The sequence below is a fragment of the Taudactylus pleione genome, unplaced genomic scaffold, assembly GCF_031769625.1.
Source record: "Taudactylus pleione unplaced genomic scaffold, aTauple2 ptg000842l, whole genome shotgun sequence".
NCBI lineage: Eukaryota > Metazoa > Chordata > Amphibia > Anura > Myobatrachidae > Taudactylus > Taudactylus pleione.
Window position 1 is genome coordinate 6,712,434 of NW_028285244.1, and position 14,746 is coordinate 6,727,179.

The window sequence follows — 14,746 nt, forward strand, 5'->3', positions numbered from 1 at the left end:
CCGTGGAAATGAACCTGAACTGGGCTTTCAATTTCACTAGTGTGGAAAAATAACTCCTTTTTTTTTTTAAAGGTTTAATTTATTTAATAAATGAAACATTTTTTTTAAATATTTTTGTAGAACAGGTATAAATTATTTCCACAATATTTAAATTAGCTTCCCCATGCAGTTTCCTAATTGGACCCCTTTTTTTATTGGACGAAGCACCCATAGTCCTTTACCGAGCTCTACATGCCCTGAAGTTGAATGCAGACTGCTATGAGTATTGGTGCAGCAAATGACATAGGGACATAGAGATCTGTTGTCCCTATTATTATAATCATTATAGTTACATCTGCCTTGCAAGGTGTGGGAACACACCATGGGGTATATTTACTAAAGTGAGAGTGTTTAGAAGTGGAGATGTTGCCCATAGCAACCAATCAGATTATAGCTATTATCTTCTAGAATATCGGTGGGCAATAAGCGGCCCTTCAGATGTTGTAAAACTACACATCCCAGCATGCGCCGCCACAGTTTTGCTATTTGGCAATGCTAAAACTGTTGCAAGGCATGCTGGGATTTGTAGTTCGACAACAGCTAGAGGCCGCTTATTGCCCGCCCCTGTTCTAGAAGGTGCTAGTGAAATGTTAAGTAGAATCTGATTGGTTGCTATGGGCAACATCTCCATTTCTAAAAACTATCACTTTAGTAAATATACCCCTATGAGTTTATATGTAAAGTGAAAAAGTGAAGAATATGTACTAACCAAGGGTTGTTCAGCCTGGTGTGGAACATCACTGTGCCTTGTATATACAGCATGGAAGGTCCTTAAAAGAAGACCCTCAGAATACTTATTATATCAATGACAGTACCTCATAATAGTCACAGTGGTCACACAATGAACAGAATGTAAGTATTAAAAGCACAGACCTACTAGTTTTGTGTTTATTGCTCTTTACTGTGTTCCCAGTCCAGTTGATGCAGTACAGAGTAACCTACTGTGCGCAGCTGTACAACTGCCGGTGACTACATACTCTCTCCCAGGGGTAGGCATCCCTTGGCACTAGTACCACAAGGTGGCACTCAAGGATGTTTTACATGTGAGATCAGTGAGATTAGTCCCGCTCCTACTAGGCGCTCTGCACTGCTTCTACCCTCTTGCTCCACCTCCGTACCTCACACAGGAGACCTCTTTGGAACACTGCACCCTCTCTAAACTAGAGAACAGTATAGCCTGCATGCCAAGCAAACCCTGGGCCTCTGCTGAGGGAATCCGGCCACAACTTGTCCTGCTCACAACTGAATAACAGTACAAAATTCTGAAGCACGTCTTCTCCTCCAGACTACAAATTATTAGCCTAACCTGAGCAAACCAAAAAAGGAAGGACAGGGAATCCATTAATATTTTTAAAACCCATCTATAACGTTGTGTAAATGTTTGTATGCCTAGTAATTATGGGTGGCACTCTGGAAATCTTTTTGGCTCGTGATCTTGAATGTCAGGCTCCACAAGAGAAAAACATTGCCTGGCCATGATCTGTCCATTCAACATCTGCCCATTGTACGTCACAAGAATGCTAGAATAGTCCTATAATAAGAACAGCATATGTACTGTACCTATAAGGATAACTACAAAGAGACCACAGCACTCGTATGACCTCAATACAGTTAATTAGAATCAATGTATTGATAGAAGCAGGAGGTGAAAGCCAGTCATGCAGCCAGTACCTATAATAACTTTCTCGGCCTCTTACATGTTTTGCTAGTCTCATAAACTGGGATGAAAAAATAAATGTACTACATATTCATCTATCAGTTTCTGTCTTGGAGGTAGCCTTTACCATATTAGGTAGAGTTACTATGTTGTGGAGTAGAATTGTGGACCAGTGTTACAAATTTTTCTATAACATGTTTAATGAAACATAAGATTATTTTCTGTAGGAGAATTTCTCTCCGTAGCTATGTGGTCCTGAACTGCCTAATGCAGACATTCATGTAGGTCTGGTTGAGAGATTAAACACCAAACAATTTGTCTTAATGTAAAGTTAATGGCTTTGATTGAGGACAGGATCTGTGAAACTACTGTAGACCAAAATCAAATTCTCTAAATACTATTTTGAGGATTTTTTTTTTTAATCATATAATCTAACTTTCTCTTGTCATTATTTTTAATTGGACATATGCTTCTCTCTCGCATTAATTGCATGCTAACAAGAGTTATGTAATCAATTTACTTGTTCCATTACCTCTTATGTTGTCTTTGCTTCACGTCAATAAAAACATAACCCAAAAATAGCACTTACACGATACAACTTTTACTTTGACTTTAAAATGGGTCTTTCACTTCCTTGACAAGTCCTGTTTTGTTAATTACTATGTGTTGGAAGCCAAAAATACCCCCTACCTCTGCCTAGCAGAGACTCGAGCAGTCCGGACGATCAGTATGCTAATTAGGCTGTTTAGTATGCTAATAAAACAGGCTAACATGCTAATCTCTGCCACTACTAAACTGCTTCAGCACTCTAGACCATTGAGAAGTGGTGGGGATGGAAGAGGACATTTGTGGAAGGAAGAAAGGACAGCTCCTTAAGCAATCAGCATACTGAGGGCCTGATTCAGAGACTAGCGGCTGTGCAAATCCGTCCATCTCAGATGCAACTGCAGAAGGAGGTGTCAGACACCTCTTTGCTGCATTGGCGATCCCAGCACTGTGACCGACATCACAGGCTGGGATCACCATCGTGACTGATGGTTGCTCCTTTGGTCAGGCTGCGGAGGCTGAAGCTTCCCGCAGCCTGGCCGATGCACGGTCACGCAAGAGGCCAGGAATCTGCTTCAGCCGAAGCAGACCCTTGCCTTGGCCCTCCCGGAAATTCGGGATGACTCTCCCCCGTTTCTGGGAATGGCGACCAGGCAAACCCCTGCACCACCCCTCAAATGCTGCAGCTTGCCAGTCATGCTGCGGCTTGGCGGGTCTGCAAGCGACATTGCAGGACCCATTCTGCACATGCACAGAACGGGTCCTGCGCAGACGCAGACCCCAAACCATCGGAGATGTGCGCTCATCCTCGGATGAACGTACATATCTGAGGGGCATATTCATCATCGGAGGCCGTATGGCCCCCGATGATTAAGTATTGATCTTGCTGCGAAGGGATACTGAAGTATCCAACTCACAGCGGGGGATAGATTACACCGGAGCAATACATCATTGCTCCGGTGTGGGGACAACTGCTCCAAAAAGCAGCTGTCCCCACGGTTAGTATCGGAGCTACAGAAATAACTGCGTTACTTACCTCCTCCCCGTCGGTAGTGAGGAGGCGGCAGAGGGGTCTGCTCAAATCCCTCTGTGCATCCCTGGAACTCCTTCCAAGCGCCACCTGAAGATGGCGCTTGTTCACGGAAGCAAAGTTTGCTGAATATCAGGTGGTCCATTTGGGACCCCCGCATATTTAAGTTACCGGGCCATTCATCATCAGGAGTCCGATAGGACCCCCTTGGTAAACTCCAGAAACTGAGCTTGCTCTTGTAGCCCCGCTCCTAACCTATAGCAATGAGTTCCAGGGATACGAAGAGGGATCCGAGCGGATCCCTCCTCCGCCTCCTCACTACCTCCCCGGCGGCCGTGCGCATGCGTGACCTAGCTGCGATACTAACCAAGGGGACAGCTGCCTTTCAGTGCAGTTGTCCCTTCACCGAAGCAATGAGGAATTGGTGTAATCTATCCCCCGCTGCAAGTTGGACACTTAAGTATCCCTCGCAGCGAGTTCAATACTTCATCATCGGAGACCATACGGCCTTCGGTGATGAATAGGCCCCATATATCTTATTAACTGCTTTGGGGCTCATTTACATTTTGGCTGTAAATCTATTTTATGGCACGCCTCTCAGATGTAGCAGGACACGCCCACATTACCTCAGCGCTCGTAGGTTTTGCTTTCACAATCTCCCTGAAATGCTTTTCAAAAGTAGGCAAGTAAGAAGTAAGAGTTACAGAAATGCAGTGAGTCACCAACTTGAAGTCAGTGTACACACATTCTGATGAAATAACATGGGCCAATAATTCTCACATGCCATCTGTTTCACAGTGTTTTTCTTAAATGCTTCGGCAAATGTATAGTGTGGGCATGGGGTGGGAAAATTCCCCAGCGTATACTGATAGACAGACATGCTTGCCAACATCACAATAATGACGAGGAGATTACCATCAATGTTAACGGTATTCAAGGCAACTAGTTTTTATAACTGTAGAGTATATGGCTTATGAAGACAAGGGGAAACATTTATTACAATTGATGTAAAGGAAAATTTGGAGCAGCCCAAAGCATCCAACCCGATTCTGACATTTTTCTTCATAGAAGTCTGCAAAGAGTAAGCAGACTTCTGATTGGTGGCTATTTAGGCTTTATCACATTCTCCTCTGTGCTCCGTTCTATAAATCTCCCTCTCTGTTGTGCAGAATAGGAATTTCTCATAAGTGCGAGGTAGGGAGAAGCAGAGAGCCACTCAGAGCCTCTTAAGAAGGAGATAAGAGGACAATTCAATGTACTCAGCTAGGTGAAAAACCCATTATGGAATATATTGAATTATTTCCGGAATACATCCTAAATGTCTCTTATTTGCCTTTAATTGTAGACAGTTATGGATCAACGGAATACCTGTGTGTGCCTCCTAAGTGAATTTAGCTCTTTGTGGCATTTCGAGCTTTATATAATTGTGGCTTACTTAGAGGGATTGGAACCTCAAAAGTTGTCTGTTTAAAATTTACTTTTTCAGGAACAGGCAGGGTCTGATTAATGTGCATAAATGACTAATTAGGTCTAGCAGGATGAATCCATCTAGTACTTTTTGTCGAACTATAATGATCAGCATGCCAGTTCTCTACATATGTCTGACGTTCAGTGTCACTCAGCATCATATCACAAGTGTATCACATACCCACTGTCATTGAGTTCTAGTCACTTGTAACCTCACACTCTGCAGTGGGGGATATACATATGTGGGGATAACGACATCAAGCTCCATTACATTTCCACCATCATCTGTTATTGGGAATAAAATTTAACGATATCACACACTAAAGGTGCCTACACACTAGGCAATGTGGTCACGATGCAATATCGTGTCCGATTTCCCCTTGAACGCTCCCCAGCAGCTTCCCAGCAGTCGTGGGCACGATTTGGTGTCAAAAGCTGTGCAAATTGACCCACGATCTATCGTGCATCCTAACTATTTCCAGTGCAGCGTGACTGAGATTGTCAGATCTTGTGTGCAGCAGGCAAGATCTGAAGATGCGAAGTACGACCAGCGTGGACGCGTGTCGGCATCGTGACTGTGAGTGGACACTCACGATTAGGACATATTTTACACAATCTCTCGTTTCGATGCGTCGGAATCGGGCGGAAGGTGTAAAATATTGCCTAGTGTGTAGGCACCTTTAGGACCTATTAAGATGACGGTTGGAGATGTGAAAAAGAATTAGGGCTCTATTTATTTACATTATTTTTACTAAAATAAAGTGAAAAAGGGTGTTTTCCACACCCTTTTCACATTATTTTATTATCACCTATATTCAGGCTTGCCTACGCTCCCGAATATCGGGTGCCGATCCAGACCCTCCGGAAAGGCAGACAAGCCTCCTGGCTGCCGCCTCCCCCCGACTACCTGAAGGAGCTACAGAGTTCCACAGCAGAGACTGGTGTATCTATGCATGTGACCACAATAAGCCGTACACTCCATAGAGCTGGGCTTTATGGAAGAGTGGCCAGAAAAAAGCAATCACTTAGTGATAAAAATAAGAAGACACGATTTGAGTTTGCCAAAAGACATGTGGGCGACTCCCCAAATGTATGGAGGAAGGTGCTCTGGTCATATGAGACTAAAATTTAATTTTTTGGCCACCAAGGAAAAACGCTATGTCTGGCACAAACCCAACACATCCCATCACCCCAAGAACACCATCCCTACAGTGAAACATGGTGATGGCAGCATCATGCTGTGGGGATGTTTTTCAGCAGCAGGGACTGGTGAAACTGATTTGAGTCAGCCTTGCCTACCCTTCCCGATTTGGTCGGGAGCCTCCCTAATATTGGGTGCCACTCCCGACGCCCCGGAAAGGCAGGCAAGCCTCCCGGCTGCCGCCTGTCCCCCAAACTACCTACTAGAAACCCCCGCAGCGGGGGTCACGATGATACAATTGTGCGGCTCCGCCTCAACACGGACCCATTGCCCGGCCACGCCCCCCACTGTTTGCAGGCATTCAGCTCCCTCCCGGAAGGAGGGAGCTGAATGTCGGCAAGTATGATTTGAGTCGAGGGAAAGATGAATGGTGCTAAATACAGGGATATTCTTGAGCAAAACCTTTTTCAGTCTGTCTGTGATTTAAGACTGGGACTGAGGTTTACCTTCCAGCAGGACAATGACCCGAAGCATACTGCTAAAGCAACACTCGAGTGGTTTAAGGGGAAACATTTAAATGTGTTGGAGTGGCCTAGTCAAAGCCCAGATCTCAATCCAATTGACAATCTGTGGTCAGACTTGAAGATTGCTGTTCACAAGCGGAAACCATCCAACATGAAGGAGCTGGAGCAGTTTTGCCTTGAGGAATGGGCAAAAATCCCAGGGGCAAGATGTGGCAAGCTCATAGAGACTTATCCAAAACGACTTGCAGCTGTAATTGATGCAAAAGGTGGCTTGACAAAGTACTGACTTTAAGGGGGTGAATAGTTATGCACGCTGAAGTTTTCTGTTATGTTGTCATAAATGATGTTTGATTTACATTATTAAAAAAAACACAACTTCACAGTTGTAGGCAGGTTCTGTGAATGAAATGATGGACACCTTCAAACAATCCATTTTAATTCCAGGTTGTGAGGCAACAAAACATGAAAATTACAAAGGGGGTGAATGCTTATGCAAGGCGCTGTATATATATATATATATATATATATAAAATCAAATCCAGGCAGCTGCATATGGCACCAAGGGTCAGTGGTCATCCAAAACTCTCATCGAGTGGTTTTAATTAGGGATGTGCACCCACCCCGTGTTTTGGTTTTGGATCTGTATCTCCTTCAAGGTTTTGGATCTGGATTTGGTTTTGCAAACCACTCCCAAGTGTTTTGGTTTTGGATATGGATTTTTTAAATAAAAAATAGATAAAAGTTTTAAAAACAGCTAAAATCATGTAATTTATGCAATCCATAACCCGAAATTTGGATTTAAATTCCGAATTTCGAACTGCAGAAAGATCAGACCCGCGACCACAGGATTTACCCGAATCTCCTCAGGAGATTAAAAACACGACTTGGATTTACCCGGCTTCACGATATTCGGGTGGATTCGGATTTCTGGAGAACCGAACCGCACATCTCTAATTTTAATCCACCTGTTGCAATTCCATGTCAAAATTACACTGGTAGCGTGTCTCCTGGCTATGATGTCACATCCATGCACCACATGCCCAGTCTGAGTAGGCCGGGATGTCACTCCCAACTCTAAAGGTAAGAGACAGCACCTGTGGGGCCGCAATGCTTGAGATATGTGGACGGCGCTTCTGAGATTTGAGTTGAGTGTCGTCAAGAACTCCTCCAGGGTTTTTGCCAGGCACTATCAGCTGCAGAAGCATACCGGCAGACTTTCTTGCTTTCCCCTCCGGGACGGGGCAGCCTGGTGTGCACAGCGGGGGACATGGTGCGGCATAACAGCGGGGTTGTGACAGCATTATTGTGTCATCGTGGCCCCAGCCCTTGTCTTCATTGCAAACCTGGGGGGCCGGCTACAATGATACGATCTGCCAGGCAGATGCGAGCAGCTCTGGAAGACGTGCATACTTTTCCGGCCAGCTGGGATCACAACCCGAAATTCGGGAACCTCCCAGCTTTTCCAGAAGAGTAGATAAGTCTGTGCAAAAGTCAATTTACAATTGGACAGTTAGAAGCAGCTAGCTAGTGCTGTCGATCATCATTATGAAAAAAGTGTATTTGCACTAACCTTCATAAACCCACAAGCGACAAAACAACAGGTTGGCACATCTGCATCTCTATGCAGGTCTCCCCCAGCTTGCAATAAGATAATACATTGGTTTATTGCTTCAAACCCTTAACAACCTTGTATAGCTTACTTACTTAACTAATAACGACACAGACAACAAGAGCTTCGCTAAAAGGTCACAGCTTTTATAATTAATTAACCTAACCTGGGTGGTAAGAGACGCTGCAGGCTCAGTTCCAGCTTTCACCTCACTCAAATACTCGGGGAACGACTGAAACGGTCCCCCCTCAAGACGCACTAATGATGCGAGGGTCTCACTTACCCCCTGGGCCAATCCGAGGCACTTACGGACAGAAAAACGCACGGATCCCCCCGCACGGAGAAGGACAAATTTGCCAGGTTCCTCGGGGGCAAGTGCCCCCACACAGTTATCTTACGTCACATAAAGCCACTGAGCTGCAGCGTACTCCCGCCATGCTGCGCTATTTGGGAAAGAAAAGGTTAGTGTGACACAACAATATTCATTAACGGGTGGGATGGTGGGTTTCAAAGATCCATAACCAAAGAGGACTGTGATCATGCAAACGAGCTTGAGTCCTATAGTTTTTTTGTCACCAGCAGAAGTCTTTTTTTTTTTTTTCCACAATCATGTCATTATTATTTGATCATTAATATATGTGTCATCACATATTCAGTTTTTGTGGTTTCTGTGGGTTTGGTGTCTGCGAGGATGTTTATATGGATAACTAGACAGCCAGTCAGGGTGATAACATGACCTCATTTAATTTGACTACTACATATTGGTTTTTACTCCAGTATGCTTTTAGAAATTATGTTTAAGCCAGCCAAGAGGAGAAAAATAGTCTCTTCACGGACGGTGGTAGTGACTCGCAGATGTCACCCGCTGCATCTCACCATTCACTGCGTGTTATATTACACCTTAGGGGAGATTTACTCTGAGTATACAGACAGTGACTGATGCAGCTTTTGTTTATAGAAGAAAGTTACAAATGAGGATTTGGATGTGGTTCATTGTAGTGGAAATATTTGTTCTTTCACTTATTCCTAAATAGCTGGATTCTTGGGAATATATTTTATACATATTTCTTAATGAAAAATGAAAGGCCACATTTTGAAGACATATAAAAAGTAGGGGTGAGCGGGTTCGGATTTCTGAAATCCGAACCCCCCCGAGCCCCCCCGATCCGAGTCCGATCCGAGTCAGGCTCGACTTTTCCCGCCTGACTCGGATCTGAAATCGAGGCAAAACGTCATCATCCCGCCTTCCGAGTCTCGCGGGTTTTGGATCCTATATAAGGTACCCGCGTCGGCGCCATTTTCTCACTCGGCTGTGGACAGTGAAGAGGGAGGGTGGGAGTTAGGGCTGTGTAGTGTAGTGTAGTGTAGTGTAGTGTAGTGCTGCTGTTGTCCACTACTTCAAAGTCCATAGGGGCTGGCTGTGTTGTGCTGTGCTGCTGTTGTTAATAGGGGCTGTGTCCACTACTTCAAAGTCCATAGGGGCTGGCTGGACTGTGTTGTGCAGTCAGTTCTCCATAGGGGCTGTGTCCACTCCAAAGTCCTGTGCAGTGTCCCAGTCCTAAAGGAGTGCTGTAGTGTTGTCCAGGGGGTGCTCTGTCCATCAGGGGTGCTCCCCCCAAGTGCTAAAAAAATAATATATTTTCTGTGTTTGTGAATTGTGTGCGCAGTAGCCGCACGTGCATCAACAAAGTAGTGCCAAGCGTGCGCCTGTGTCATAAGTAAAGGGCCGGCTGGCTTGACCGTTAAAGGGTGCTGTAACCCCCGAAAGTACACTCCAGTCCAAACCAAAAAAAAATTATTTTCTGTGTTTGTGAATTGTGTGCGCAGTAGCCGCACGTGCATCAACAAAGTAGTGCCAAGCGTGCGCCTGTGTCATAAGTAAAGGGCCGGCTGGCTTGACCGTTAAGGGTGCTGTAACCCCCGAAAGTACACTCCAGTCCAAACCAAAAAAAAAATTATTTTCTGTGTTTGTGAATTGTGTGCGCAGTAGCCGCACGTGCATCAACAAAGTAGTGCCAAGCGTGCGCCTGTGTCATAAGTAAAGGGCCGACTGGCTTGACCGTTAAGGGTGCTGTAACCCCCGAAAGTACACTCCAGTCCAAACCAAAAAAAAAATTATTTTCTGTGTTTGTGAATTGTGTGCGCAGTAGCCGCACGTGCATCAACAAAGTAGTGCCAAGCGTGCACCTGTGTCATAAGTAAAGGGCCGGCTGGCTTGACCGTTAAGGGTGCTGTAACCCCCGAAAGTACACTCCAGTCCAAACCAAAAAAAAAATTATTTTCTGTGTTTGTGAATTGTGTGCGCAGTAGCCGCACGTGCATCAACAAAGTAGTGCCAAGCGTGCGCCTGTGTCATAAGTAAAGGGCCGGCTGGCTTGACCGTTAAGGGTGCTGTAACCCCCGAAAGTACACTCCAGTCCAAACCAAAAAAAAATTATTTTCTGTGTTTGTGAATTGTGTGCGCAGTAGCCGCACGTGCATCAACAAAGTAGTGCCAAGCGTGCGCCTGTGTCATAAGTAAAGGGCCGGCTGGCTTGACCGTTAAAGGGTGCTGTAACCCCCGAAAGTACACTCCAGTCCAAACCAAAAAAAAATTATTTTCTGTGTTTGTGAATTGTGTGCGCAGTAGCCGCACGTGCATCAACAAAGTAGTGCCAAGCGTGCGCCTGTGTCATAAGTAAAGGGCCGGCTGGCTTGACCGTTAAGGGTGCTGTAACCCCCGAAAGTACACTCCAGTCCAAACCAAAAAAAAAATTATTTTCTGTGTTTGTGAATTGTGTGCGCAGTAGCCGCACGTGCATCAACAAAGTAGTGCCAAGTGTGCGCCTGTGTCATAAGTAAAGGGCCGGCTGGCTTGACCGTTAAAGGGTGCTGTAACCCCCAAAGTACACTCCAGTCCAAACCAAAAAAAAAATTATTTTCTGTGTTTGTGAATTGTGTGCGCAGTAGCCGCACGTGCATCAACAAAGTAGTACCAAGCGTGCGCCTGTGTCATAAGTAAAGGGCCGGCTGGCTTGACCGTTAAAGGGTGCTGTAACCCCCGAAAGTACACTCCAGTCCAAACCAAAAAAAAATTATTTTCTGTGTTTGTGAATTGTGTGCGCAGTAGCCGCACGTGCATCAACAAAGTAGTGCCAAGCGTGCGCCTGTGTCATAAGTAAAGGGCCGGCTGGCTTGACCGTTAAGGGTGCTGTAACCCCCGAAAGTACACTCCAGTCCAAACCCAAAAAAAAATTATTTTCTGTGTTTGTGAATTGTGTGCGCAGTAGCCGCACGTGCATCAACAAAGTAGTGCCAAGCGTGCGCCTGTGTCATAAGTAAAGGGCCGGCTGGCTTGACCGTTAAAGGGTGCTGTAACCCCCGAAAGTACACTCCAGTCCAAACCAAAAAAAAATTATTTTCTGTGTTTGTGAATTGTGTGCGCAGTAGCCGCACGTGCATCAACAAAGTAGTGCCAAGCGTGCGCCTGTGTCATAAGTAAAGGGCCGGCTGGCTTGACCGTTAAAGGGTGCTGTAACCCACAAAGTACACTCCAGTCCAAACCCAAAAAAAAATTATTTTCTGTGTTTAGCCGCACGTATATATCAAATCGATATAACATAAATGGAGGACCAAACTTTCTCCGATAAAAATAAAATAGAGAAAGATCAAGAACCACTTCCTCCTAGTGCTGAAGCTGCTGCCACTAGTCATGACATAGACGATAACATGCCATCAACGTCGTCTGCCAAGGCCGATGCCCAATGTCATAGTAGAGGGCACATACAATCCCAAATGGCAAAGTTCAGGAAAATGACCTTGAAAAAGACATTTAAATCAGCTGAAGAGAAACGTAAACTTGCCAATATGCCATTTACGACACGGAGTGGCAAGGAACGGCTAAGGTCGATCCCTAGTATGTTCATGACTAGTGGTTCAGCTTCACATGACGATGGAAGCCCTCCTCCCACTAAAAAAATCAAAAGAGTTAAGCTGGCAAAAGCACAGCGAAGAACTGTGCTTTCTAAGAAGATATCACAAATCCCCAAGGAGAGTCCAAGTGTGGTGGTGGTTGCGATGCCTGACCTTCCCAGCACTGGACGGGAAGAGGTGGCTCTTTCCACCATTTGCACGCCCCCTGCAAGTGCTGAAAGGAGCACCCACAGTCCACTTGCTGATATGCAAATTGAAGATGTCACTGTTGAAGTACAACAGGATGAGGATACTGGTGTAGCTGGCGCTGAGGAGGAAGTTGGCGAGGAGGATTCTGATGGTGATGTGGTTTGTTTAAATCAGGCTCCGGGGGAGACAGTTGTTGTCCGTGGGATGAAAAAGCCCATCACGGTCATGCCTGGGCAGAAGACCAAACATTCCACCTCTTTGGTCTGGCAATATTTCTATCCAAATCCGGACAACAACTGTCTTGCCATATGTACCATATGTAAAGGTGAAATAAGTAGGGGTAGGGACGTCAACCACCTAGGAACATCCTCCCTTATACGGCACCTGCAGCGCGTTCATAAAAAGTTACTGTCAAGTTCAGAAACTTTGGCTAAGACCGTAAGCAGTCCAGGGACACCTAAATCCCGTTGTCCTGTTGTATCCAAGCGCCTGCAAACCACACCGTCAACTCCCTCCTCGTCAATTTCCTCCTTAGTTAGGATCGGAAGTAGTCCTGCAGGCCATGTCACTGGCATGACTGACTCTCCTATCCGGGATTCCTCCGGAGGATCCTGCATTGCTACGCCTACTGCTGCCGCTGCTGCTGTTGCTGCTGCTGGGAGTCGTTCATCATCCCAGAGAGGAAGTAGGAACACCACTACTTTTACTAAACAATTGACCCTCCAACAGTCCTTAGCGAGGAGGATGAAGTACGACAGCAGTCATCCTGAAGCAAAACGTATAACTGAGGCCTTGACTGCTATGTTGGTGTTAGACGTGCGTCCGGTATCCGCCATTAGTGCAGTGGGATTTAGACAATTGATGGAGGTAGTGTGTCCCCGGTTCCAAATCCCGTCTAGATTCCACTTCACTAGGCAGGCGATACCGAGACTGTACAGAAACGTCAGAAAAAGTGTCCTCAGTGTCCTGAAAAATGCCGTTGTACACAATGTCCACTTAACCACGGACATGTGGACAAGTGGAACAGGGCAGACTAAGGACTATATGACTGTGACAGCCCACTGGGTAGATGTATCACCTTACGCAGCAACAGCAGCAGCGTCACCAGTAGCAGCATCTCAGAAATGCCAGCTCGTTACAAGGCAGGCTACGCTGTGTATCACCGGTTTCAGTAAGAGGCACACCGCCGACAACCTCTTAGAGAAACTGAGGGAAATCATCGCCCAGTGGCTTACCCCACTTAGACTCTCTTGGGGATTTGTGATATCTGACAACGCCACCAATATTGTGCGGGCATTACATCTGGGCAAATTCCAGCACGTCCCATGTTTTGCTCACACAATAAACTTGGTGGTGCAGAATTTTCTGAAAAGCGACAGGGGCGTGCAGGAGACGCTTTGGGTGGCCCGAAAAATTTCTGGCCACTTTCGCCATTCAGCGACTGCGTGCCGAAGACTGGAGCGCCAGCAAACACTCTTGAACCTGCCCCGCCATCACCTGAAGCAAGAGGTTGTGACGCGGTGGAACTCAACCCTCTATATGCTTCAGAGGATGGAGGAGCAGCAAAAGGCCATACAAGCCTATACATCCACCTATGACATAGGCAAAGGAGGGGGTATGCACCTGACTCAAGCGCAGTGGAGAATGATTTCCGTGTTGTGCAAGGTTCTCCAGCCCTTCGAACTTGCCACACGTGAAGTCAGTTCAGACACTGCCAGCTTGAGTCAGGTCATTCCCCTCATCAGGCTTTTGCAGAAGCAGCTGGAGAAAGTGAAGGAGGAGCTAAGACGGAGCGATTCCGCTCGGCATGTGGGACTTGTGGATGAAGCCCTTCATTCGCTTTGCCAGGATTCCAGGGTGGTCAATCTGTTGAAATCAGACCACTACGTTTTGGCCACCGTGCTCGATCCTAGGTTTAAAGCCTATGTGGTGTCTCTCTTTCCGGCCGACACAAGCCTGCAGAGGTGCAAAGACCTGCTGGTGAACACAATGTCAGCTGAAGCGGAACGTGACACGTCAACGGCTCCTTCTTCATTTTCTCCTGCAACTGGGGCTGCCAGGAAAAAACTTAGGTATCCTAAGCAACCCGCTGGCGGTGATGCAGGGCAGGCAGGACCAAGTTTGGACATCTGGTCCGGACTGAAGGACCTGGCAACAATTTCTGACATGTCTACTGTCACTGCATATGATACTGTCACCATTGACAGAATGGTGGAGGATTACATCGGTGACAGCATCCAAGTAGGCATGGCAGACAGTCCATACCTGTACTGGCAGGAAAAAGAGGCAATTTGGAGGCCCCTGTACAAACTGGCTCTATTTTACCTGAGTTGCCCCCCCTCCAGTGTGTACTCCGAAAGAGTGTTTAGTGCAGCCGGGAACCTTGTCAGCGAAAGGCGTAGGAGGTTGCTTCCACAGAATGTGGAGAAGATGATGTTCATCAAAATGAATTATCAGCTCTTCCAGGGAGACCAGCCTCCAGAAGGTTCAGAGGGACCTGTGGTGGTGGATTCAAGTGGGGACGAGTTAATACTTTGTGAGGATGAGGATGTACACACTGAAGAGGGTGAGGAATCGGTGGATGAGGAGGATGAGGATGACATCTTGCCTCCATAGAGCCAGTTTGTGCAGG

At 46.2% G+C, this 14,746-nt stretch overlaps 1 protein-coding gene across 2 annotated transcripts in view; it reads left to right on the forward strand.

Annotated features, from left to right (window-relative positions):
• LOC148474501 (rho GTPase-activating protein 20-like) overlaps window positions 1–14,746 on the forward strand; it is a 146,368-nt gene that overhangs the window by 39,448 nt on the left and 92,174 nt on the right. The gene's annotated exons all lie outside the window — the stretch shown is intronic.